The sequence below is a fragment of the Chiloscyllium plagiosum genome, unplaced genomic scaffold (genome assembly GCF_037043375.1).
Source record: "Chiloscyllium plagiosum isolate Xiang-an unplaced genomic scaffold, Cpla_swu_hap1 HiC_scaffold_9, whole genome shotgun sequence".
NCBI lineage: Eukaryota > Metazoa > Chordata > Chondrichthyes > Orectolobiformes > Hemiscylliidae > Chiloscyllium > Chiloscyllium plagiosum.
In genome coordinates, this window is record NW_028270147.1 from 77689234 (window position 1) to 77717041 (window position 27808).

The 27808-nt window shown below is 40.7% G+C and overlaps 1 protein-coding gene across 3 annotated transcripts in view; it reads left to right on the forward strand.

Moving 5' to 3' along the window:
- Positions 1-27808, forward strand: part of kcnt2a (potassium channel, subfamily T, member 2a) — a 712068-nt gene that overhangs the window by 53756 nt on the left and 630504 nt on the right. The gene's annotated exons all lie outside the window — the stretch shown is intronic.

Consider the following 27808-nt stretch of genomic DNA (forward strand, 5'->3'; position numbering starts at 1 on the left):
TATTTTAAGATGATTGGATGGAGTGAAATTTGCATTTTAAATGGCTCTTTAGTTTCAGTGCAGTATACTGTCACTCCGTTTCCTTCATGTCTCGCTTAAGGTTCATTTGTACGTGTTCTTAACCTTTTTTGCCATTTCATGGGAGAGAAAATTATGGAGCTTCCAGTTATTCGTGACAGTTGTTTTGTATTGAGGAGATAGGTCAAAAGAATTAAGGCAGTTGTTAAAGATTCTGAACAATAACTGTGCGCCTGAACTTGAGTGATCCTTATTTCCCATGATTCATTGGGTAGTTTGCTGCTGAGTTGTGTAGTGATTGTTGGATTCATCAGAGGGTTTGAACCCCCCCAGTTGCTTTTAACTGAAATGCTGTTACAAAATCATAATGAAATCCACGACATTTGTCTTTTACTTTATCATTTTCCATCTTGTGTGTGGTGCATAGCTGAGGGTGTCAGTAAAATCTCAGTCCCTGGCGATCTGCCTTTGATAGCTGATCTTGTTCAATTGTTCTGTACCTGGAACTTAGTATCCGATCTTCTCCATACCTGCTGAAAATCTGAAAAAAAGTAATACTGGACTCGAAACATTAGCTCTGTTTCTCTCTCCACAGATGCTGCCAGACCTTTTGAGTTCTTGTGTACATACTGCATTTATTTCTCCTGAAGATCTTGCTTTTGTGTTGTGTCCTATCCAAACCTCCTGTCACATTTTAGTAATTTCCTACAATAAATTCTGGGCAAGTGTAATTCATTCAAAATGGGTTTTTAAAGACGAGCAACTTCACACATTGAGGAAGAGTACTGAGAGAGTAGTTGTTACAAAGCAAATTTGCTAATGTTTCACATTCTCCCACAAACTGTAAATAATAAGTAACTTCCTAGCTTGACTCAGTCCACCATACACAACTACCTGACAGCAACCATCTCACCCTTGCGGTAAAGGTTTTCAATCATCTAGTTGTCAAAAGAAGGCAATATTAAATAAAAAGAAACCAACAAAAGCAGGCAATCATATTGCTAAAGCTGAAAGCTGTGATCAGCTCAGAGGAGAGCCAGGAGATTGTATAAGGGTCATCCTATTTTGAGTCCAATACTGCAATCCAGTAATGTAGAAAGGAACAGCAAGCTGATTATTTTGCAATTGAACAACAACCTCACAATTTATAAAACACTTCTGACATAATAAAACATCTAAAGGGACTTTCCAGGAAAGCTGTTGACTAGATTTGATATTGGGCCACGAAAGAGATATTAGGACAGATGACCTAAAATCGGACAAAGAGGGAGGCATAAAGTGGCGTCTTAAATAAGAAAATACGGGTAAAACTTGAGACATCTTCTGGGGCTTTAGCACCGAGAAGTTCAAAGCAACAGTGCCCAATAGTGAAGTGATTAAATGCATCACTGTACAAGGGGGGCAGAATTAGAAGGATCACTGAGATGTTTCAGGCTAGTAGATGGGAGGTGGTTACATAGACAGCAAAAGGCAAGGCTGGGAAAAAAATAGATTTTTTTAAGTTTAAGATGTTGCCCGACTGTGGGTCATTGTAGGCCAGTGAGTACAGAGGCAAGAGCTGAATGGGACTTAGTCCAAGTTAAGATTGTGGTGGCTTTAGTTTGGAATGAGCTCAGGTTTATGTAGGCACAAGGAAGGTGGGAGACTGTCCAGTTGAAGAGGGGCGAATCAAGACTGGAGGTAGCAAAGGCATAGATCAGAGTTTCTGCAGCTAATAAGGTCAGGGTGGGCTGGCAGAGATAGTAGCCTCAGTGATTGAATAGTTGGTTGGAATCTCACCTTTGTGTCATATATTAACACACACAGTTTCTGACAGTGGCAAGGGAGGAAGACAGTGGCTTGAGTAATGGAATTTTTGGCAGGGGCTGAAGACAAGAGCTTTGGATTACCCAATACTTAGGAGAATCTTTCTGTTTATTCAGTACTGGATATCTAACAAACTGTCTGACAAATTAGAGGCAGTTTGGTGGGATAGAGGTCAAATGGTTGGAATGAAGTCAGCCTGGATGTAGTAAGCCCGTGTGTATTTTCCTATCGACTTGTTGAGAGATGTTATTACACATCTCTTGAAATTGTTAATCTTTCTCCCGAGCTGCCCCTTTTCCAGTATAAGGACTCCTACTTGATTTTAGGTTCAATTTGTATTGGTGATCATGCAAATGAATTGTTAACCTTCTTCCCTGCAAACCTACATGCTCCCTGCTGTTTATCCAGTTGACCATTTAATGAGCGTGGCTTTTTCATCGTCAGTTATAAATACCAATTTAAAAATCACCCCAGCTCTTGATATTCTTCGTCTCAGGTTTTGCAAAAGATTATCTCTTAGAACCCAGTAATAACATCAATAAATTAGTTTTGTATAACTTTAGCTTGATGTGATAGCTTAAATCGTTCTGTTAATGCTCTTTTGACATCATTGTCAGTGGAATAAATTTTTCTCCAATCTTTGTGCCAATACTTATTGCTGTAATTTTAATGATACTTAATGCAAGACCAGATCATTATTTTAATTTTGTGAACGCTTTAGTGAGAAATATTTCAATGTATGAAAAATAGCATTTGAATAAAGAATTCTATCTGCTTTGGAGAATATCTGTTTGGGACCAAATAAACAGGAGGGACATCATCATTACAAGGAGTTAGTTGCTCAATTAATTCCACTTCAGAATTTGCCAACATGATTTGTTTTGGGGAAGGCAGCCGGGTGGAAAATATTGTTACTTACAATGTCTCAACAAAGCCATTGCACATTTTAACTTGAGAGACATGAAATTAATCATGTGCTGTCCTGCCAATTGATGGAACATCACATAGAGTCATAGAGATGTACAGCACAGAAACAGACCCTTCAGTCTAACTCGCCCATGCGACCAGATATCCCAACGTAATCTAGACCCATTCGCTAGCACTTCGCCCATTTCACACCAAACCCTTCCTATTCATATATTCAACCTTTCAAATGCTGAAATTGTGCCAGCATCTACTTCCTCCGGCAGCTCATTCCACACATGTGCCATCCTCTGCATGAAAACGTTGCCCCTTAGGTCTCTTTTATATCTTTATATCACACTATCTTTATATCACACTAAACCTATGCCCTTTAGTTCTGGACTGCCCCACCCCAGGGAAAAGACTTTGTCTATTTATCCTATCCATGCCCCTCATAATTTTATAAACCTTTATCAGATCACCCCTCAGCCTCTGACGCTCCAGGGCAAACAGCCCAGCTTACTCAGCCTCTCCCTATAGCTCAAATCCTCCAACACTGACAACATCCTTGTAAATCTTTTCTGAAATGTTTCACGATAGGAAGGAGACCAGAATTGCATGCAACATTGGCCTAACCAATGACCTATACAGCTGCAACATGACCTCCCAACTCCTGTACTCAGTACTCTGCCAAATAAAGGAAAGCATACAAGCACCTTCTACACTATTCTATCTACCTGCAACTCTACTTTCAAGGAGCTATGAACCTGCACTCCAAGGAATCCTTGTTCAGCAACACTCCCTCGGATCTTACCATTAAGTGTATAAATCATGCTCTGATTTGCTTTTTCAAAATGCAGTACCTCACATTTATCTATATTTAAACTCCATCTGTCACTCCTCAGTCCATTGGCCCATCTGATCAATATCCTGTTGTACTCTGAGGTAACCTTTTAAGCTTTCCACTACGCTTCCAATTTTGGTGTCATTTGAAAACTTACTAACTATACCTCCTATGTTCATATCCAAATCATTTATATAAATGATGAAAAGTAGTGGACCCAGCACTGATCCTTTTGGCACTCCACTGGTCACAGGCCTCCAGTCTGAAAAACAACCCTCCACCACCACCCTTTGTCTTCTACCTTTGAGCTAGTTCTGTATCCAAATGGCTAGTTCTCTCTCAGTTCCATGAGATCTAACCTTGCTTACCATTCTCCCATAAGGAACTTTGTCAAACACATTACTGAAGTCTATGTAGATCACATCACTTCTCTGCCCTCATCAATCCTCTTTGTTACCTCTTTAAAAAACTCAACCAAGTTTGTGAAATATGATTTCCCATGAACAAAGCCATGCTGACAATCCCTAATCAGTCTTCGTCTTTCCAAATACATGTAAATCCTGTCCCTCGGGATTCTCTCCAATAACTTGCCCACCACTGATGTCAGGCTCACTGGTCTATAGTTCCATGGCTTTTCCTTACCATCTTTCTTAAATAGTGGTAACACGTTAGCCAACCTCCAGTCTTCCGGCACCTCACCTGTGACTATCGAAGATAAAAATATCTCAGCAGGCGGCCCAGCAATCACTTCTCTAGCTTCTCACAGAGCTCTTTAAGGTACACCTGATCAGATCCTGGGGCTTTACCCGCTTTTATGCATTTCAAGACATCCAGCACCATCTCCTCTGTAGTGTGGACATTTTTCAAGATGTCACCATCTATTTCCTTACATTCTATATACTCCATGTCCTTCTCCACAGTAAATACTGACGCAAAATACTCGTTTAGTATCTCCCCCATCTTCTGCAATTCCACACATAGGCCAACTTGTTGATCTTTGAGGGGCCCTATTCTCTCCCTAGTTAACCTTTTGTCCTTAATGTATTTGTAAAAACCCTTTGGATTATCCTTAATTCTATTTGCCAAAGCTATCTCGTGTCCCCTTTTTGCCCTCCTGACTTCCCTCTTAAGTATGCTTCTACTTCCTTTATACTCTTCTAAGGATTCACTCGATCTATCCTGTCTATATCTGACATATGCTTCCTTCTTTTTCTGAACAAGAACCTCAATTTCTTTAGTCATCCAGCATTCCTTGTACCTACCAGCCTTTCCTTTCACCCTAACAGGAATATACTGCCTCTGGACTCTTGTTACCTCATTTCTGAAGGCTTCCCAGCTGTCCCTTTACCTGTGAACATCTGCCCCCGATCAGCTTTTGAAAGTTCTTGCCTAATACCGTCAAAATTGGCCTTCCTCCAATTCAGAACTTCAACTTTTAGATTTGGTCTTTTTCCATCACTGTTTTAAAACTAATAGAATTATGGTCGCTGGCCCCAAAGTGCTCCCCCACTGACAGCTTTCACCAAGCCGTCATTTCCTCGGACTTTGCACTGCCCTGCCATTCTCCTCACTGAAAGAATTTTAAATGTAATTAGTATTGTTCCACTTCTCATCAACATTGGTGATTGCGAACTGGTTAAATTAGTACTGTCCTTTAAACGTTTACATTACGGTGTAATAGGCTTGGTGTAATGACATTAATGTTATGTTTGTGCAAAACCTGCAGATATTTTAGAACAAACCCTTGAGGTTATTTTTTAACGTTAACTTCTCCCAAGGATGATAAAAACAAATCGCATAATTAGCATTTGCAAATTATATTAGTTCTGGTTGATTTCTAGGTCTTTGTACAGTATTGGAAACTAAAACATCTTTGCCTTGCTTTTCTAAACAAAAGCTCAAAGCTGAATTAATTATATTTTAACATTAATAATGATAATGTCAATCCTGTGCTAATAATACTTGGACCAGTTGGAAATGCATGAATGCTAGCAGTGATGCAGCTACTGACATACATATTTTTAATATTTGCTTTGCCATTTATTCCAATTATCCAGGATTGATTTGAAATGGAATATAAACTCCTATTCAATTATTTTTGGTCTGATATGGTTTAGGGCCAAGGTCATATTAAGCAATTTAGGCTCTTTATCAGAACCTTTTTTTGTCAGATTCCAATGTCCGATCTAAGTATGCAAAATTATCTATAGCCAGCACTATCATGAGTGGGAGCAAAGGCAAGGATGCAAGGCCACAATGGAGAAAGATCAAAATAAAATTCATTGACAGGGTATCAGGTGGTATTACAATGTTTCATCTTTCCTTTTAAAAAGGGAATGAGGAAGGTGCATCAGACAGTGAGGTCAGAGCTAGCGTGGAGAGGAAGGAGCCATTGACCCCAGGTGTATGGAAGTAAAAATCCAGTCAAAAGAGTCAAAATAATTTAACAGCATTTTAAATCTGAGACCAAAATAGCAATAACTGGAGAAACTCACCAGGTCTGGCAACATAGAAAGCAGAGTTATCATTTTGAGTCCACTGATCGTTTTTCAGAACTTGTTGTTTTAAGTGATGGATTAATGTTTGGAGTCTTGAGTTTTATTTTATCATTAAATCTACAGTGTAGACCAGGAAATAAATGGATGAGAGGGCTCTATATGAGAACAGATGTGGTGATAATGAGTCACTGACCTGAAAGATTGGCCTGCATTGAAGGGTTACATCTGAAGCATTGACTTCTCCACATCTTGATGCTGCCTGGCTTGCTGTGTTCTTCCAGACTCCTGTTTGTCTACCCTGCGTTGTCTTGAGGTGGCAGCAGATGTGAAGTCAGGCTTGACAGCTTTGCTGGGCAGCTGGGTCCAGGGAGCCATGTTGTTGGCCAGTTCGAACACCATCATTTGTTCTGCCATCCAGCAGTTGCCAGAGTAATCAGAAGCTGAGCTTTTCAGCACTGTGAAGGGCTACATTTTGAAAGGAAGAACAAGGAGAAGTAATGTGAAAAGAAGGGGTGTAATTTTAAAAGGGTTACAGGGACACAGGATTGTGGGTACGTGGTTACAAATCATTGAGGGTGGTCAGGCTAGATTGAAGTGCTGGATAAAATAGTTTGTGGGTTCCTGGCATAATAAAGGCATAGAGAATAAAACCAATGAAGCAATGGCAGACCTGTGGAGCATGAAACCAATTCTAGACATCACACTTTAAAAAGGGAGTTACATGAATGGTTCCATGGATAAGGGACTTCAACCTTTTTATTCACTCATTCATTCACTCATTCAGTCAGTCATTCATTCATTCATTCACTCATTTATTCAGAGGATGTGGGCTTCATTGGCGAGACCAGCATTTATTGTCCATTTCTTTCAGAAAGTGGCAATGCACTGCCTTCCCAAATTGCAATTGTTCATTTGGTGCAGATAGATCCACAATGCTGTCAGAAAGGGATTTCCAAGACTTTGACCCAGAGATGGTGTAGGACAGTGATGTGTTTCCAAGTCAGGATAGTGAATGGCTTGGAGATAAATTCGTAGGTAGTAGTGTTCAGTTAAATGGATAACTTAGAGAAACTGGAATTGTTCTCCCAAAAGTGAGGTTGAGTAGCAATGTGGAAAAGCTTGAGTGACCTAAACAGAATAGATAGAAAGAAACATTTCTTTGCCAGAACCAGTGGACACCAATGGAAGGTAAATAGAAAAGAATCAAAGGTGAAATGGAAAAAGACATAAGCAGGATGTACTGCCTTGGATTTTGGATGCAAATTCAGTTAGAGCTGTCCTGAAGAAAGTTGCAAAATATCTGTAGTGAATGATTTTGTAAAGTTATGGGAAAACATGAATGGCTTGTGGTGGTGACCTAGCATGAAGATCATGGGACAAATGGTTCTGTCATCATTCTGTAAACTGGTACAAGGATATTGTAATTCAGTTTGTAGTTGGATTGAGGTGAGTGAAGAAGCAATCACAACAGCTGATTGTGTTGCTGAAATGTAACCCTTGAAGGAGAACAGAGTAAAATGGCTGCTAAAAAGAGATAGGGTGACCTGGCAGATGCCTCTGCAATTTCTGAACGCTGCCTGTGAAAGCAGTCTCCTGGTAATGGCAACCCTCTGTGGTAGATGCCCTTAATGTTGCCAGTTTCACCATTAAGCAGCTAGATTGTGTCTTATTTTTGTGCCACCACTTCACCTGACTAGATGAGGTTCCAACGCACAGTGTGGGGCCAGTGTGAGGCTATCAAAGTTGCATTTCCCAAGAATTTTTGCAATAGATTGCCTTTTAACCCAGCTGAATAGACTCCGTGCTGCTGCAGGGAACGTTCTCACTTCTTCTGGGAGAGATGTGAAGAAGCAGAAACATGTTTGGAAAGTGGTCCAATGAAGTTTTCTCTTTTCTCACTCCCTTGTTTCTAAAGCTCTTTTTTTTTTCTCCTCTTGACATCATTGTAGCTTGTTTCTTTTTTTTAAAGCAATGTGTTTGCTGCTTGCTGATATCCAAATATTTAAGGAATAGAGGATTTGAGGATAGAGTTAGGAGAAGTCTTGTGCAGTGTAGAAAACCACCAGCTTGGAGCATTTGTGTCGAATGGCCTGTTACTGTGTTTTAAAGCTAATGTAATTTTTTCTTTTAGAAAAGCATTGACTGGTTTACATATGTCAGGTGAGTCCAGGTGTGGTTTCACTTGCAATATCTCTAACATGGTCAGATAAACTGCAGACATTGAATCAATGGTAAGAGCTCGTTCTCTATTCATTAATAAGGAATTTGGATTGCTCTTACTGGAAAGACAAAGGCTGAAGGATACCTGATAATGGTCTACAAAATTACAAGAGGCAGAGATGGGGTGAATTGTCAAGAGGCTTTTTCTCAGGATGGAAAGATCATCTACGAAATTACATTTTTGTAATTTGCCTGTCAACTGTGGAGTATAGGTTGAATACATTCAATGAGATATAACATGAATATGTTGTTGCAAGTGCTGAAAAACAGATTTGGTACGTCGTTTGTGAGTAGTCACTCCACACTGCTCTAGAGATTTTGGTTCTCATTATCCATATAGGACATATCAAACCCAAGCAAATAAAAAAAAAAATTTCAGCTTCCACAGTGGTGATTTTGTTCATTAGTAGTGTGGAAACTATTTTCTAAACTGATGGGCAAGCATAAATTATCTTCGGCTAAACATTGGAAAGACCAAAGCTGTTGTCTTCTAACGTCATCAAACACTCAGAGCCACTGGCTCTAACCTTTCACTGACAATATCCTGAACCCTTATTCACAACCACAGTGCTGTAGTTGTCCCCATCATGAGCTTCTGACCACATATCAGTTGTAACAGTGTGTGTAAATCTGTCCATCTCTGCGCTATCATCAGACTTGGCTCGTCTTCTATTGAAACCCTCATATGTCATTTCGCTACCATTTTAGACAGCATCTTTCCAGTGCTGTCCTGTTCTGTATCCCAACTTCTACTTTTCCACCAACTGGAGCTCATCCAAATTTCTGTTGTTTTAATGTGCACCAAGTCCTGTTTGCTGGTCATCCTTTTGCCCCCAGTGATGAAGACACTCAGCAACCCAACTCATCTGCTCTCCGGAGGAGAGAATTGCACAGACCATGTTTAAGATAAAAAAAATGACTCCCTCTCCAGGTCTGTCTTAAATAGGAGTCCCTTCTTGTTAAGTAGTACCCCCTAGTTCTCGCCCTCCCCTCAAGGGAAATTGACAAGGTTGATGCAAAGAGTAAGTTTTGTTTCAATAAGATCACCTCTGTCTTTTGAACTCCAATGGATGCACACCCAAATTGTCCAACCTTTGCTCATTAGAAAGCCCCTTCATCTGAGAATTGAGTCAAGCGAACTTTCTCTGAATTGTTTCTGATGCTATTGTATAATTTCCCAAGTAACGAGTCCAAATGTGTTCTTGCCAATACCCCATATACTTGCAGCAAGCCTTTCTTACTTTATATTTCTCTTCCCTTGCAATAAATGCCAACACTCCATTCGTCTTCATAATCAATTGCTGTAACTGCATGCTAACTTTTATGAGCAGGGATTATTAAATGAAACTTAAAAGGGACTTCAAAATCAATGAGAAGAAAATTTACAGTTAAATAAAGGTAAAGCAGGTGGTCAAGAGCACTGTTGGCCTATCAAAGACTGAAAGTGGGGATATTGTCCATGACAATGGGGAAATGGTGGACATGTTGAATAATTAGTTTGCCTCAGTATTCACAGTGGAAAAGAAGGATGTGTGGCTAGAAATCCTGAGGTAATGAATAGTAATTGGTAACAGGGACTGAATAAAATTAATGAAAGGAAATTAATGGAATTCAAGATTGACAAATCCCCAGGATACGAACAGTTTCCATCCAAGGTGTTATATAGTAGGGAAGAACATTTTAGAAACATGAACTGTAATCTTTCAGACTTCCTTAGAGACAGGAGTCATCCATCTACATTGGAAAATTACACATCACTTCACTTTTTAAGAAGGGCTGAGAGGAAAACCAAGGAATTATAGACTAGTTAGCCTAGCATCAGTGGTGGGGAAATTATTGGAATCTGTAATCAAGGATGGAGGTAACTGAACATCTTGAAAATTTGTAGTTAATCGGGGATAGCTGGTATGGATTCATGACAGGTAGATCATGCTTGCCAAACCTCATGGAATCTTTTTGAAGAGTGACTAAGCTGGTGGACAGGGGAATGTCTGTGGATGTTGGTTATATGGACTTGTGAAAGCAATTGATAAAGCCCAAATTAAGAGGTGGTTAACTAAGTTTGAAACCCACTGAATTGAATGCAATTTACTGACATGGCTGTAAAATTGGTTGAGTGGCAGGCAACAGAAAGTAAGGGTAATGGGTAGGAACTCAAATTGGCAGGTTGTGATTCGTGGTATCCTACAAGGATCTGTGGTAGAACCTAAATTGTTCACATTATGCCATTATCCAAACTGTTTATAAATAGAAAGTCATGTATCCAAATTTGTTGATGACACAGAGTCAGGCAGCATTATAGACAGTGTAGATGACAGCACAAAGGAATATGGATAGATTAAGTGAATGGGCAAAACTGTGGAAGGTGGCATTCAATGTGAGCAATGAGCTTATTCATTCTCAACTGACACTGGATAGATCAGAAACAAAAAATGGAAATTGCTGGTCTGGCAGTATCTGAGCAGAGAAATCAGAGTTAATGTTTTGGCTCCAGTGACCCTTCCTCAGAATGATAGATCAGGTTGCTTCTAGGTGATATGAAGTTAAAAATAGGTAGATGGCCAAAGAGACTTGGAGGCTCAGGTACAAAGTTCTTTAAAACATCACAAACAGGTGCAGAAAATAATAATAAAAATGGAGTGGTTGACAGATATCTCGAAGACTGGAGTATAAGGATGCACACATTGAACTGCAGTTATTGAAAACCCTAGTCAGAGCAGATCTTGGGAACCACACCTCAGGAAGGAATGCCCTTGGAAGAAGCATAGGATACGTTTACAAGAATAATATCTGGACTTCAGGGTTAATTTGAGGAGAGATTAGACAAATCAGGCTTAGCTTCTCCAGGATTTAGAAGGTTCAGGGATGATCTGATCAAAGTTCTCAAGATATTAACATGAGACATTGTAGATAATGTAAAAGCTAAACTATTTCTATTGGTTGGGTCTTTGAGAATTGGGGGGAGGGGGTGGTCATAGTCTGAGAATTAGGGCCAGACCCATTCAGGAGCGATGTTAGGAAGCACTGATAACGCAGAAGGTTTGGCAGATATTTGGAAATCTCTTACACAAATGACAGTGGGCTGGGTCAGTTGTTAGTTTTAAATCTGAGAAAGGTAAACTTTTGTGAAGCAAAGCTATCAAGGGACATGGGCCAAAGGTAGGCCAGGGATCAGCCATGATCTCTTTGAATGGTAGAACAGACCTGAGGGGCTGAATGGCCTAAACTTGTTACTCTAGCAATCTTGTGTTATGTATCAGGACATCCTGATCCTTCTGTACTGCAACGATTTGCAGATTTTTTTCATTTGAATAATATACTGCCTTTTTTATTCTTCCTGCCAACAACGATGAGCTGACCTTTTCCCACATTACATTGCATCTGCCAAATGTTTTTGCCGACTCACTTGTCTTAACTAACTCCCTTTATAGCCTCTTCATGTCCTCTTCATAATTTGTTTTCCTGCCTACCTTTATAGTCAGCAAAATGAGTGACCATGCTTTCGATTTCATAATTCAGGTCAGTTACAGAGATTGTAAGTAGTTGAGGCACTAGGCCACATGTACATCCGACCAATCTGAAAAATGATGTATTTATCCATACCCTGTGCATCCTGTTAGTTAATCAATCCTCTAGTAACGAAAATATATTTCTCCATAAACCATGAGGTTTTGCTTTGAATAGTAACCTTGTGGCTCATTATCAAATGTCTTTTGAAAATCCGAAGTATGCCACAACTCCAGATTTCCCTTTTATATATGTTACCTGTTACTTCCTCAAAGAAGGCGACTGACTGTGTGGAGTTTGCACGTTCTCCCCGTGTCTGCGTGGGTTTCCTCCGGGTGCTCCGGTTTCCTCCCACAGTCCAAAGATGTGCAGGTCAGGTGAATTGGCCATGCTAAATTGCCCGTAGTGTTAGGTAAGGGGTAAATGTAGGGGTATGGGTGGGTTGCGCTTCGGCGGGTCAGTGTGGACTTGTTGGGCCGAAGGGCCTGTTTCCACACTGTAAGTAATCTAATCTAATCTAATCTATAAAAAAAAACTCAAGTTAGTTGTACACAGTGGTTGGTTTAGCTCATTTGGCTGGGTGATTGCTTTGCAAAGCAGTGTGATACCAACAGCAGGGGTTCCATCCCTACACCAGCTGAGGTTACTCTCCTTCTCAACCTTTACTCTGACCTGAGGTGTGGTGACTGTCAAATTAAACTGCCACCTGTCATCTCTCTCTAATGAGAGAGAAGCCCTGTGGTCTGGTAAGATTATGGTGACCTGACTGGTGCATTCACTGTTGTTTTCTGGAATGTTTTATGTAAATTTGTGATTGAAGGATGGGGTGCATTGAAGCCTCATTTCCTTGCCATTATCACTACTGCAGTAATCTCCAGTCTCTTATTCTAAAAGGAAACATTGCTTATGGTAAGAATTTCTAAGAGAGAATTTGACATTAAATAAAGTTTGAAAATCTCTGGTGTATTCTTTATTTTGACTTCTAGATGTTTGTAATTGGCAAGGCATACAACAGTGCAGCACAAACCATTTAATAGCCATTTGAATATACATGTTACAAAACAATTTCCAAGGTGTTAACACCCAAAGCATTGTAGCAAACAAATAATTAATAACGGGTCACTGAAGTATCTGCGCATTGGTGAGAAGACAGCTAGAGGACTGTGTGCAGTTCTGGTCACCACATTACAGGAAGCATGTGATTGCACTGGAGGGGGATGCAGAGAAGATTCGCCACAATGTTGCCTGGAATGGAAAATTTAAGTTATGAGGGAGGGTTGGAGAGACTTGGGTTGTTTTCATTCGAGCAGAGAAGGCGGAGGGGCAATCTGATTGAATTGTATAGGACGATGAGGGGCATGGACAGAGTGGATAAGAGCAGCTGTTCCCCTTAGTGGAAGGGTCAGTCACGAGGGGACACAGGCTCAAAGTGGTGGGCAGGAGGTTTTGAGGAATGTGAGGAAAATCTTTCCTTTCCCCAGAAGATGATGACGGTCTGGAATGCACTGCATGGGAGACTGGTAGAGGCAAATTGCCTCACATCCTTGAAAATGTAACCAGATGAGCAGTATGCAAAATATTCAAGGTAGTGGACGCAGTGCAGATAATTGGGTTTAGTTTGAGGTTAGGTGTTTCTCACGTGTCGGTACAGAACTCATAGGCTGTAGGGACTCTTCTGCACTGTATGAGTCTGTGATTTCTACAATGTTATCAAATATATAACATAAACATCTATGTGTGGTTATGAAATCATATTCTTCAACTCATGGTCATGAATGTTGCACTTCTGCTGTTGTTACAAAATCATCCATGAGTAATAGCAATTGAATCTCCAAGCATGACTAAACATGAAGAAAAACATTATCTCGACAATTCTTCCTTGACTATTTGACAGGACATGCTGTTCTGAACAGCTCAAGCATAAATACTCGAGTAATATTCACTCTTGTGTAATTGTTGACCCCATTTCTTTGGCTCGAAATCCTCTATTTTTCTCACAAGTTGTATTAGTTTTAGGAGTGGGTTTAGTGAGCACAATCTCGTGAGTCTTTTCCACAATTGCTGTTTTCTCATTTAAAAGTCAGAGGTAACTGTCAATAGCCTGGGTTTGCTATCCCCACTAGTTCAACAGTTCCAAGGACTCAGCACTGAATTCAACCCCTCAAGGGATAACTTACATACAGTATGGAAACAGACCTTTCTGTCCAAGTTGTCCATGCCAAGCAAATTTCCAAAACTAACTAGTCCCATTAGCCTGCATCTGGTCCATGTCTCTCTAAACCTTTCCTATTCTGTACCTGTCCAAATGTCTTTTACAACTTGCATAAAATATAATCCCTTTGTGCCTGAAAATCTGGTCCCAAAACATGATCTTGGCACAAATATATATTGAATTTGACATTTTTTCTCACCTTTGTAACTTATGGTTGGTAACCTGAAATGTTTACCTATAATATCAAAACAGCAGTCTAACAATCATTTATTGTTTTTAGAAATCCAGCTCTGACACGGGAACTATTTTAAATTCGTGACCCTATTCACCCTCTGTAACATTTGGGTTTGGATTAGATATGTTGCACCTATGTACTTTTCCACAAAATGAACTTAAATAAAGATTTTTTATAAATATGAATCATTTCCGCTGAACAATTCCCTTACAGCTCTACTTAATTTTTTTTTTCAAATTCCCCTGCATCGCAGACAATAGTGTAAAACTTCAATGCCTGTAAATAGTCTTTGGAGACTAAAGATTGCTACAATTTTCTTTTGGTTTATTGCTTGCAAAACCTTTTATCATAACCATGATTATGTTTGCAAAGCATATATTGCACTATGGCTAAGGATTTGCAGCACAATTTTGAAATGATTCCCATTTGTATAGTGGAAATTAAACAAAGCAATTTAACCAGTGTAATGCAGTGGGAGGACAGATGATATCCCCTCAGGATTCAGTCTACACAAATGTAAGTGCTCATTTTGTTTTACTTTAGTCATTTCACTTTGTTGCTTTGATTTTGATCATCATGTCTGTCTTATCTATTCTAAATAAGACACAACAGTGCATTGGTGAGCTTAAAAGATTGAAAGGGGTTTTTCAATCAATACTCTTTATTCTTGTGGCACCTTTATGGCAAACATGTAAACGTTTCTCAGGTGTTCATTTTTGTTTCATTAGTGGTTCTGGTAAAATAGCAGTTACTGCTGGAATAGTTTACCATAGACCTGACTGAAGCTTGTGAATGCACTTGAGCACTTATCAGATCAGCAGCGGGCCTTTCCTGCAGAGAGCTGCTGATTAGTCAGATACAGGGAGCTCTTCTGCACTAGTATTATCTCAGTAAAGGCCAGAAACATTTCCAAATTCTTTCAAGAATCCAAGAAAGAAGCCATGAGGTTCATGGTTTAAATCAAAAACATTTTGCTACACCAAATTCAAGAAACATGAATCTGAATACCTCCACTCCATATTTAATAGCAAGTTATATTAAAGATATTAAAAGTATACTGAACTGTCAATTATGGTCTAAACCAAACTCTTATGGTTTCATTGCTTTCTGTTCTCATTATTTGTAAATCATTAATAATCTCAACTTGCACACTGGTAAAAAATTGGAAGATTACTTGAACGTTCTGAGTACTACTTCAAAGGTTTCTATAAGTCTAGCGACTTGCTAGGCCTTCCAGCTTAGTGGAGAAAGTGAGGCCTGCAGATGCTGGAGATCAGAGCTGAAAATGTGTTGCTGGAAAAGCGCAGCAGGTCAGGCAGCATCCAAGGAGCAGGAGAATCGACGTTTCGGGCATGAGCCCTTCTTCAGGAATGAGGAAAGTGTGCCCAGCAGGCTAAGATAAAAGGTAGGGAGGAGGGACTTGCAGGAGGGGCGTTCGAAATGCGATAGGTGGAAGGAGGTTAAGGTGAGGGTGATAGGCCGGAGTGGAGGTGGGGTGGAGAGGTCAGGAAGAAGATTGCAGGTTAGGAAGGTGGTGCTGAGTTCGAGGGTTAGGACTGAGACAAGTTGAAGTGTTGAGCCACAGGGTGGTTGGGTTGGTTGGTCCGGGTGTCCCACTTGCGGAACGTTTCAGAGAACACCTCTGGGATACCTGGACCAACCAACCCAACCACCCCGTGACTCAACACTTCAACTCCCCCTCCCACTCCACCAAGGACATGCAGGTCCTTGGACTCCTCCATCGCCAGACCATAGCAACATGACAGCTGGAGGAGGAGCGCCTCATCTTCTGCCTAGGAAACCTCCAACCACAAGGGATGAACTCAGATTTCTCCAGTTTCCTCATTTCCCCTCCCCCACCTTGTCTCAGTCCCAACCCTCAAACTCAGCACCACCTTCCTAACCTGCAATCTTCTTCCTGACCTCTCCGCCCCCACCCCCACTTCCACTCTGGCCTATCACCCTCACCTTAACCTCCTTCCACCTATCGCATTTCCAACGCCCCTCCACCAAGTCCCTCCTCCGTACCTTTTATCTTAGCCTGCTGGGCACACTTTCCTCATTCCTGAAGAAGGGCTCATGCCCGAAACGTTAATTGTCCTGCTCCATGGATGCTGCCTGACCTGCTGCGCTTTTCCAGCAACACATTTTCAGCTTCCTGCTTAATTCCAACAAGGTTTGCCATTCATCTGTCCTATGGTTGCAAACTCCCCGTTCAACATGTGTGTCTTGAGCATGGTGAGATTAGTATTTTGGGTCAGAACTCACCTGATTCGGGATCAGTTCCTGCGGATTGGAGGGAGGCTAATGTAGTGCCACATTTTAAGAAAGGTGGGAGAGAGAAAGCAGGAAATTATAGACCAGTTAGTCTGACCTCAGTGGTGGGAAAGATGCTGGAGTCTATTATAAAGGATGAAATTATGACACATCTGGATAGTAGTAACAGAATAGGTCAGAGTCAGCATGGATTTATGAAGGGGAAATCATACTTGACTAATCTCCTGGAATTTTTTGAGGATGTAACTCTGAAGATGGACGTGGGAGATCCAGTAGATGTAGTGTACCTGGACTTTCAGAAAGCTTTTGATAAAGTCCCACATAGGAGGTTAGTGAGCAAAATTAGGGTGCATGGTATTGGGGGCAAAGTAATAACTTGGATTGAAAGTTGGTTGGCTGATAGGAAACAGAGTAGTGATAAACGGCTCCATTTTGGAATGGCAGGCAGTGACCAGTGGGGTACTGCAGGGATCAGTGCTGGGACCGCAGCTTTTTACAATATATGTTAATGATATAGAAGATGATATTAGTAATAACATTAGCAAATTTGCTGATGATACTAAGCTGGGTGGCAGGGTGAAATTTGATGAGTATGTTAGGAGATTACAGGGTGATCTGGACAAGTTAGATGAGTGGTCAGATGCATGGCAGATGCAGTTTAATGTGGATAAATGTATGGTTGTCCACTTTGGTGGCAAGAACAGGAAGGCAGATTACTATCTAAATGGAATCAAGTTAGGTAAAGGGGCAGTACAAAGAGATCTGAGTGTTCTTGTACAACAGTCAATGAAGGTAAGCATGCAGGTACAGCAGGTGGTGAAGAAGGCTAATAGCATGCTGGCCTTCATAACAAGAGAGATTGAGTATAAAAGCAAAGAGGTACTTCTGCAGCTGTACAGGGCCCTGGTGAGACCACACCTGGAGTACTGTGTGCAGTTCTGGTCTCCAAATTTGAGGAAAGACATTCTGGCTATTGAGGGAGTGCAGAGTAGGTCAATTCCTGGAATGGCGGGATTACCTTACACTGAAAGACTGGAGCGACTGGGCTTGTATACCCTTGAGTTTAGAAGACTGAGAGGGTATCTGATTGAGACATATAAGATTATTAAAGCATTGGACACTCTGGAGGCAGGAAACATGTTTCCGCTGATGGGTGAGTGCCGAACCAGAGGACACAGCTTAAAAATATGGGGTAGACCATTTAGGACAGAGATGAGGAGAAACTTCTTCACCCAGAGAGTGGTGGCTGTGTGGAATGCTCTGCCCCAGAGGGCAATGGAGGCCCAGTCTCCGGATTCATTTAAGAAAGAGTTGGATAGAGCTCTCAAGGATAGTGGAATCAAGGGTTATGGAGATAAGGCAGGAACAGGATACTGATTAAGGATGATCAGCCATGATCATATTGAATGGTGGTGCAGGCTCGAAGGGCAGAATGGCCTGCTCCTGCACCTATTGTCTATTGATTCTAATGTTCTTTAGCTATGAATTTTTGCATCTAAAATATCTCACTTGCTTTCTACTTTAACTCTCTCTCTGTCTCAGCTTGTCTCTCCCCGACATTTTATTCACAATTCAGAATTCTTCAATTCACCGAATATTAAACACTTTTAGCCAACATGCACTATTTCATCTCAACTTTGTTTGAGAGTGATTATATTCTATTCTGCAACCAGCATCATAGAAACAGGGGTGAGAGAGGCAGCAACATCAGAAGATTAAACAGGTTATCGCATTCACATCCTGCCTTCCATTCTCTTGCTTGCTGTCTGACTTATAAGCTGGTTTTGCTCCTCTCTGCCTTCGTTACTTCTGTGTCTTGGCACTGTTTGGAGTAAATGACAGTAAGATCCTGTTTCTTATGCTGTGTGTACAGCTCTAAGGCATTGTTCAGGAGATGAGCATTGGAAGCACAGGGGCGTGTACCACAATCATTCACAAATTCACCCACTTCCATTGGAATTGGTGCAAGCATGGAGCAACTTGCCCTTCTACCCAAAAATCAGCAAGAATCTATTTTCTACCTGTTGACTACAATGGTTGGAGAAAATAGTTCACCTTCACCTTTCATGGGCAATTCAGAACGGGCATTGAGTTTTAAAAATTTAAAAACCTTTTTTAGTGATCGGCTTTGGCATCCTGATTTCTATCTTGAGTGGTGATGCTATGTATACTGAACCTCTAGAATATTTTTCATGGTTGCTATTGTATTTTAATGCTGGATATGTATTTTCCTGAGGTTGAAGTTCAGAAATAAAATTGCATACTGTTTGCCCGTACACCTTTTACTGATCCTTAAGACCCTATGAAATAAGAACAGGAGTAGGCTGTTTGACCCCTTGAGCCTGCTCCGCCATTCAATAGATGATGGCTGATCCGACATTCCTCAACTCCATTTTCCTGCGTTTTCTCTGTAACCCTTGGTTGAAAATGTATCTGTCTCAGACTTAAGTATACACAAGGACTCTGCCCCCACAGCTCTCTGTGGCAAGGAGTTACAAAGGCACTCAGCTCTCTTGGACAAGACAATCCTCCTCATCTCAGTCTTGAATTGCTGCCCCTTTACTGACACTCTGTCCTGTGGTCTTGAACTGTCCAAGAAGGGGAAACATCCTCTCAGCATTTACCATGTCAGGCCCCATAAGAATGCTATGTATTTCAAAGAGATCACCTCTTATTCTTTGAAAATGCAGTGATTAGAATCCCACCCTGTTTATCCTTTGCTCATAAGATAATCCTTCCATACCAAGAATCATTCCTCCACCTTCTCTGAACTTCCTCCAATGAAATGATGTCTTTCTTTAAATAAAGGACCAAAGCTGCTCACAGTACTCCAGATGTGGCCACACCAGCACCTTGTACAATTGCAGCAAGATTCATGAACACCAACTCCCTTGACGTAAGGGCCAACATTCCATGAGCATTCCTAATTACCTGCTGCACCTGTCCGCTAGCTTTCTGTGTTTTGTACACAAGTACCCACAGGTTCTTTGTGATGTAGCTTTCTGCAGGTTTCTCCACTTAATTAATACTGTTCTTTTGTTCTCCCTTCCAAAATGAACAACTTCCCATTTTTCCACATACTGCATTTGCCAACTTTTTGCCCACTTATTTAACCTCTAAACATTGCTCTGCAAGCTGTTGGTATCCCCGTTGCAACTTGCCTTTCTTTGTATCATCTGCAAATATACAATTTTGAAAATAGTTGTGATCCCAGCACTGCTTCCTGTAGAACATCACCGGTCACCAACGTGAAAAAGAACCCCTTGTCCCCATTCACTATTTCCTGCCCATAAGCCAATTCTCTATCCATGCCAGTACACTACTTCCAACACCATGGTCTCTTACCTTACAAAAGGTGAAGGTCATAAGATATCTTGTTGAATACCTTTAGGAAGTCCAAACACAGCACCTCTGCTGGGTCACCTTTATCCACCCTGGTTGAGACTTCCTTGAAAAAACTCTACTAAGTTAGTCAGACACAATTTCCCTTCATGAAGCGATGCTGACTCTGCTTGATTAGATTATGGTTTTCCAAATGTCCTGCTATTATTTTCTTATAATTAATTCCAATACTTTTCCAATTTTAGATGTTAGGATAATTGACCTACAGTTGCCTGTTCATTTTTTTTTTGCCTCCCTTTTTTGATTAGAGGTGTCACTTTGGCATTTTTCTTCAATCTCCTGCTACTTCTCCAGAATCCAGATTTTCTTTTTGAAAATTAAACTAATGCATTCACAATCCCTGTGGCTATCTATTTTAGAATCATAGGATAGAAGCCATCAGGGCCTGTTGACTTGTCTATCTTTAGCCCCGTGAGTTTGCCTAATACTAATCTCCAGTAAAGGTGATGGCACTTAATTTATTCCCACCCACATTCTTTAGTAATAATGGAATGATTGAAGTTCCTTCCACCATAAAGACTGCAAAATCCCTGTTCCACTCCTCTGTCATTTCCTTGTTCCCTGTAACTGGCTCCCCAGATTTATTTTCTTAAGGGCCTATGTTCACTTTGACCTCTCTCTTATATATTTTGAAAATCTCTTATTGCCAGTTTTTATAATTCTTGCTAGTTTGCCTTCATAGTTTGTTTTCTTGCTGTTCATTATCTTAGTCCTCCTTTTGCTGAATTCTGAATTTATCCCAATCTTCAAGGCTATGGCTTTGTATGTCTGACCCAAAGAGCATAGCGTTCAAATTGTTTCCCTTTTTATTTAAGGCCAAAGGCAAAATACTATGGCTGCTGGAATTAAGAAGTCAAGAGAATAGTAAAGACTGGAAATATTCAGCAGGTCAGATAACATCTGCAGGGAAAGAAACTGAGCCAGCGGGTCTGTTTTTTAACTGTAAGTAGATTGACGTTGAGTGAGTTGAAATTGTCTGGTGTTAACTTGGTAAGATTTCATCAGAATATGTTTAGATCTGTACTCCAACCAAATTACGCTCTACTTATAAACAATGAATTTCAGTGTTTTCGTAAAGTAAAATTATTCGTTTTTGCAATTGCTCAATGCAACCTTTGAGATTTGTTTTCCTCCATCTTTACATTAGACCAGAGAGAGAGGGTTCTTGATACAATTGGTTTCCATCATGTCACATAGGTACAAGCTCTGATTTTTATTTGAAAGCCTGGTTTATTTAAATCTCCCTTCTCTGCTATTTAAATTAAAACATTAATAGCAAAAATAATAGAAGTTGTTGAACAATTCTGTTTGTACTGCGATGTTCCATTTCTAATTTCATGAACACAGCAGGCCCCTTGTCAAAAAATGTGTGCACTTGGAGTTAACATTATATCATGTGATTGATGCATATGTATTACAAAAATGCAATTTTTTGTGCTTGCTAAGGAAGACAACTTGAATGTTAAAAGAACAAGATTATAGTTTCTCTTGACGTATTTTCATTGGCATGTTTAAAAACTAGCTAATGGTAGACTGCGTGCAAAGCAAACTTTTTTAGCTTTTTTCCAAAAGAAATCTTTCAAATAAATTATAGAAAACTAAGGAAACAGAACTAGTAAGTCCAGTGAGGCAACATGCATTTTTCTAATCAACATATAAATTTGCTTACTGCAAGGTAATCATTTCATATCTGGATTTAATGTTTAATGTAGTACTGTTTGAGTCATTGTTATTAGTCACTAGTTCTTGATTGCAATCAAAATGATTTGTCGTCATCACCTTGCATAATTTTTATTGAAGAAAAAGTCATGACTGCTTTTGATTTATTCTGATTCAGTGTTACATATTTTTAAATCAACATAATGTATGTGTAGTTTTGAGCCAGTCGCATTATTAGAATCATTGAATCTTTACAGGTTGGTAGCAGGCCATTCAGCCCATCAAGTCCACACTCACCCTCTGAAGAGCATCCCACCCAGACCCACTCCCCTATAACCCTGCATTTCCCATGTCTAACTCGCCTTGTCTGCGCATTCCTGGTCATGATAGCATGACCAATTCACCTAACTTGTACATCTTTAGACTGTGGGAGGAAATCTGAGCAGCCAGCAAAAACCTAAGCAGGCAGGGGAAAATTTGTGCAAACACCCCACACAGACAGTCACCCAAGGCTGGAATCAAACCTGGGTCCCTGGTTCTGTGAGGCAACAGCGCTAACCTTTGAGTCACTGTGTCGCCTCAATTACTCATTGGGAGCAATTGTTTCCTGATGATTTTTTCCTGATCATTTGGAGAAAGAAATATCCTTCAATTGACCTTTTGATCCTGCTTATTTACCTTGATTAGATCCTGTGGCCTGAAACTAGCATGGTTTTAACTTAACAGCACATTTATGAAGAGGCTGGGATTTCACAGTCAACAGTCAAGTAAGAGAACTTGCCATAGAGCCTGTGTTCTTTTTAAAGAAAACTTACTCACAAAGGTCAAAAGTGAGGGCTGCAGATGCTGGAAATCAGAGTCTAGAGTGGTGCTGGAAAAGCACAGCAAGTCAGACAGCATCCAAGGAGCAGGAAAATCGGTGTTTTGGGCAAAAGCTTTCTTGCCTGAAACGTCGACTTTCCTGCTCCTTGGATGCTGCCTGACCTGCAGTGCTTTTCCAGCACCGCTGTAATCTAGACTGCTCACAAAGGTCGAACTCTGTCTGTGGTATGGCTTTTCCCTTTCTTGTCTTTAATATGACTGATCAAGGCGACCAGTATATTCACATCTATTAGTGCTTCAAAGCATCCAGCCACAATGATGTCATCAACCAGGATAAACAGCCAATCACATTGAGGTATTCTCACAGATAAGAAAGCAAGAAGTCCTGAGCATTTTTTCAGTTTATCGAGGAATAGATGATACAGATAGGTGCATCAGATTAAGTTTTTTTTTTCATTGTAAAGACCACTTCTAGTTTATTTTTGGATTGTGGACCAAATAAACTTTGTTGGAAGGAGACATTGCAATTTATAATCAAGCTGCTTGAACTCATTGCATTGTATTGACACTGTTCCTTTGGTCAAGCATTGGGGTTTGGGGTACAGTCAGATTGGCTGCACTCATGAGCACTCTGGGTTTGTGTTCAGAGCAATTTTGCTCAGAGACTGTTGATCTGGTTTTTTTTTTAGCTCAGACCAGAATGCATAACAACTCTCTGGTTGTGAACAATACAGGGGTAATAAGCCACCTGACTCAAAAAAGACAGCAATTTCCCTCCTGGAAGATAGTTGGCTATTCTCACTCACCATTTGCCTCTAAGGTGCTGCCTCTAATCAGTGATTAAGAGACTGAATAATTAGTGTGCCAACTGCCCTGTGTCTGGATTAAAGGAATGAAATGACTTGGAAAGAAAAGGATTGGAGATCCGAATAACTTAGCAGAAGCAAAGGACTCCCCACTGGCCTCCGGTCCTATTGAACTGCATTTCCCAATTTTGTTTTCCACCACATCTGTAACATTTGTGTAGTTTATTATAGCTGCCAGCTTGTATATTGGGAAAAAACCCTTTCAGGTCCAGGAGAATCACTAATTAATCTCCTAATGGAGGTCATTGAGTATGGGTTTCCTTTGTAATCTGAGCCTTGGTTCTAGCAGCAATACATGTAAAAGACCCTCTTGCGCCGCAGTGGTAGACTCCCTTCCTGTACTGGGAGGCCCATGTTCAAGTCCTGCTTGCTCCAGAGCTGTGTAATAACATTGCTGAAAAGGCTGTTTAGAAAAGTGGACTTCAAAAAAAAAGCAGACCCAGGGATAGGTCTTCAGAGCTGTCTGTCCCAGGCTGGGGCCAACCTTGTAGTGACTCTATTTTCATGTTGAACAATAAATAATGTTCAGGTTGGCAATATGTAATTAATGGAGGACATAAAAACAATGCTAGAGCCACAATTATTTACAATGTGTAGTAATGACTTGGATAAGGGACACAAAGTGTATTATCAACAAGTCTGCAGAGGACACAGACAGGTGAGAAATCAAGTGGTGAGGACGATACAAAGATTTGAGAGGGACATAGACAGGTCAAGTAAATGGAAGAAAATCTCAGCAGATGGAATATAATGTGAGGAAAATATTAGGGTTTTCACTCTGTCAGGAGGAATAGAGGAATGAATATTATTTCAATGGTGAAAGACTGCAGAAAGCTGTAGTGCGAAGTGATTTGGGGTACTCATCCATAAATCATAAAAAGTTCATGAAAGCTCAGCAGGTAATGGGGGAGGCAAATGGAATGTTGACTTTTTTTCAGTGGAGAAGGGAAAGCTATACAAGGCACTAGTTAGGCCACACCTCTAAAATGCTGTGAACAGTTTTGGATCCCTTATTTGAGGAGAAATGGATTGACATTGAAAGCAGGCCAGAGAAGGTTCAGTAAACTGATTTTGGGTATAGAGGGATTGTCTAATGATGTGAGATTGAACAGTTTGGGCATGTACTTAGAGTCATAGAGATGTACAGCACAGAAGCTGACCCTTTGGTGCAACTCATCCATGCCGACCAGATATCCCAACCCATTTGCCAGCACTTAGCACATATTCCTCTAAACCCTTCCTATTCATGTACCCATCCAGATGCCTCTTAAATGTTGTAATGGTATCCGCCTCCACCACTTCCTCTGGCAGCTCATTCCATACACACATCACCCTCTAGGTGAAAAAGTTCCCCCTTAGGCCCCTTTTATATCTTTCCCCTCTCACCCTAAACCTATGCCCTCTAGCTCTGGAACCCCCACCACCCCAGGGAAAAATACCTTGTCTATTTATCCTATCCGTGCCCCCCATGATTTTATAAATCTTTATAAGGTTAACCATCAGCCTCCGACGCTCCAGGGAAAACAGCCCCAGCCTATTCAACTTCTCCCTGTAGCTCAAATCCTCCAACCTGGAGTTTAGAAGAATGAAAGATTACCTTATTGAAAAATTGGGATTTATAGGTTGTGAGATTGTTTCCCTTTTACAGAGAGTCTAGGACCAGAGGAGAAAATTTCAGTGTGCAGTCTCCCATTTGAGACAGAAATAAGGAGGAATTTTGTCTCCTTGAGGGGATGAATCTATGGAATTCCTTACTTCAGAGGGGTATCAAGGATATAATTAATGCTTCAGCCAAAGCAGTGAAGGGCAGACAGGGCTATGAGGAAGGTAGGAAAGTGGAGTTGAGGGCTATCACATCAACCATGGTATCACTGAATACTGGGTACGCCTATGTCTTGTGGTCTTATGGTAACGGGAGAAGTTTGATATTCCACAAATGAAGTTATTGTTTTAGAATCAATTAGGTTGTTTTGAACTTGGTTTGTCATTTAAAAATCCAATTACACCCTATTCAACAGTATATAATCCTTTCAAGGACCTTTAAAGCAAGGCAAATAAGGTAAAAGGGATGAGAGGAGTCTTTGTTCAGCAATCATCACCTGATTACAGTCAAGTGACTGAGGAGGCAGAGAGCTGCGTGATCTCGGTGGGTACGATCCAGAATTATTAGCAGCATCTTGTGCATTTCAAAATTTTAACTGAGAAGAACAGATTTTCTGATCAGTTTTTCAAACATGGGTTTGAAATAAAAATATGAATGGGCCCTGTCAGAAATTTGCTGTGTAAATTTGTTTCAGTAAATTTGTTTGAGGGCGGCACAGTGGCTTGGGGTGCATGGTAGCACAGCGGTTAGCACTGCTGCCTCGCAGCACTAGGATCCAGGTTTGATTCCAACCTTGGGTGGAGTGTGCACATTCTCCCCATGTCTGCTTCGGCTTCCTCTGGGTGATCCGATTTCCTTCTATAATCCAAGGTTGTGCAGGTTAGGTGGATTGGTTATGCTAAATTGCCCATTGTGCTAGGTCCATTAGTTAGAGAGAAATGGGTCTGGGTGGGTTACTCTTTGGAGGGTTGGTGTGGATTTGTTGGGTTGAAGGCTCCTGACCCAAACATTTGTAGATTCTACATTGAATCTACAAATGTTTGGGTCAGGAGCCTTCCCAGCTGAGGTAGTCTATTCTGTGTGGCTGCTATGGATTAGGTTAGTACTGTCACCATGCTCCCCTTTCACTTTGACACTGGCTGCTGTATTCCAGGAGTTAAAGGTTGCAAAACAGCTTTGAATGCCGTTGGGAGATGGTAAGTGTGTAAAATAAGTGAGGGGCTGAATATTAGATAAGTATGTGGCAGGTGAGAGGTGTAGTATATCAGGTATGTGCCAGTGGGATGGTATAATATGTGGCAGTGGCGAGGTTAGCAGGATGGCTGAGTGCTTCGAGTCTGGTGTCTGTGTGTGTGCGGGTGTGTATTAGGTAACAGGGCAGATGTTGGGTCCAGAGAGGAATAGGTTCTACTTCTGCTCTAAAAATACTCAAACAACTCTGTTTCCATCACTTTTAAAATAATAGATTTCCAAAGACTCACCACCCTTTGTGGAGCAAGGGGCTAGGGAGAGCGATGTGCGATAAAAGCTCTCGTCTCATTCTTAAACTGTTTGGAGCAGTGTATTTTCCGATATCCATCTGGCATCAGATAAGAAAACTTAAGTATGCTTCTGTTTTTAAAAAAAAATCCCATTGCAAAATATATTTTCAACATGTGAAAATTATTATTTTTAATTTTCATCCATCACTGATGGAATCAAGATTATTTTACACAATGCTAAGTTGAATTAATTTTTAGAATGTGGGCATTGTTAAGAAAATTGATCCTTATTGCTTATCCCCTCAGTGCCCTTGAGAAGGTGATGAAGACTCTTCTTGGTCCAAGCCCACCTCGTGAAGCCTTCAAGAATGTTGCTAATCTAAAGCAAACAATCAAAAGGGTTTCAACTATCTGCAGAGTCGAGAGTCCTGAGATTGACTGACTAGCAGCAGTCCTCACTTCATGAATCACCTGGCAAGACTGATCTGAACAAAAAAAAAGGCTTTAGAACTCAAACTCAGAACCTGAAACATTAGCTTCTGCTTTCCCTGTACACATGCTGCCAGATGCTTCATTTCTTATTCCTAATCTGTATATATGTTTAAAATCATGCAACACCAGATTATAGTCCAACAGGTTTAATTGGAAGCACTAGCTTTTGCAGCACTGCTCCTTCAGGTGGTTATGAAGTATGTGGATACTCCACAACCACCTGATGAAGGAGCAGCGCTCCGAAAGCTAGTGCTTCCAATTAAACCTGTTGGATTATAATCTTGTGTTGTGATTTTTAACTTTGTACATCCCAATCAAAAAACAGCATATCCAAATCACTGTGTATATGTGTTTATTATTTATTCTTGTTTAGTAACTAATAAATTTGTGCTAGATGCCTGATTAAATAGCCATGTTAAATAATTATCAAATAAATAATTATTTATAGGGCGGCACGGTGGCTCAGTGATTAGCACTGCTGCCTCACAGCACCAGAGTCCCAGGTTTGATTCCAGCCTTGGGTGACTGTCTGTGTGGAGTTTGCACATTCTCCCCGTGTCTGCGTGGGTTTCCTCCAGGTGCTCCGGTTTCCTTCCACAATCCAAAGATGTGCAGGTCAGATGAATTGGCCATGTTAAATTGCCCATGGTGTTAGGTATGTTAGAGGGAGGGAATGGGTCTGGGTGGGTTATTCTTCGGAGGGTCGGTGTGGACTTGTTGGGCTGAAGGGCCTGTGTCCACACTGTAGGGAATCTAAAAAAAATGCATTTGGTCTGGGGGAAAGGCCTCCAAAAGGACGGATTTTTTTTTCAAATTAACCTTGTTATGATCAACCAAAGGGATAGGTGCATTTAAAAGAAAGGAAAAGGGGAGCCGGATCTTTCCTCCTCAGCTGGGAATTTAACAATTTGGGACATACTATCTAGAACTGTAATAATTTGGGAAGTTTTGCTGCAGGGAAAC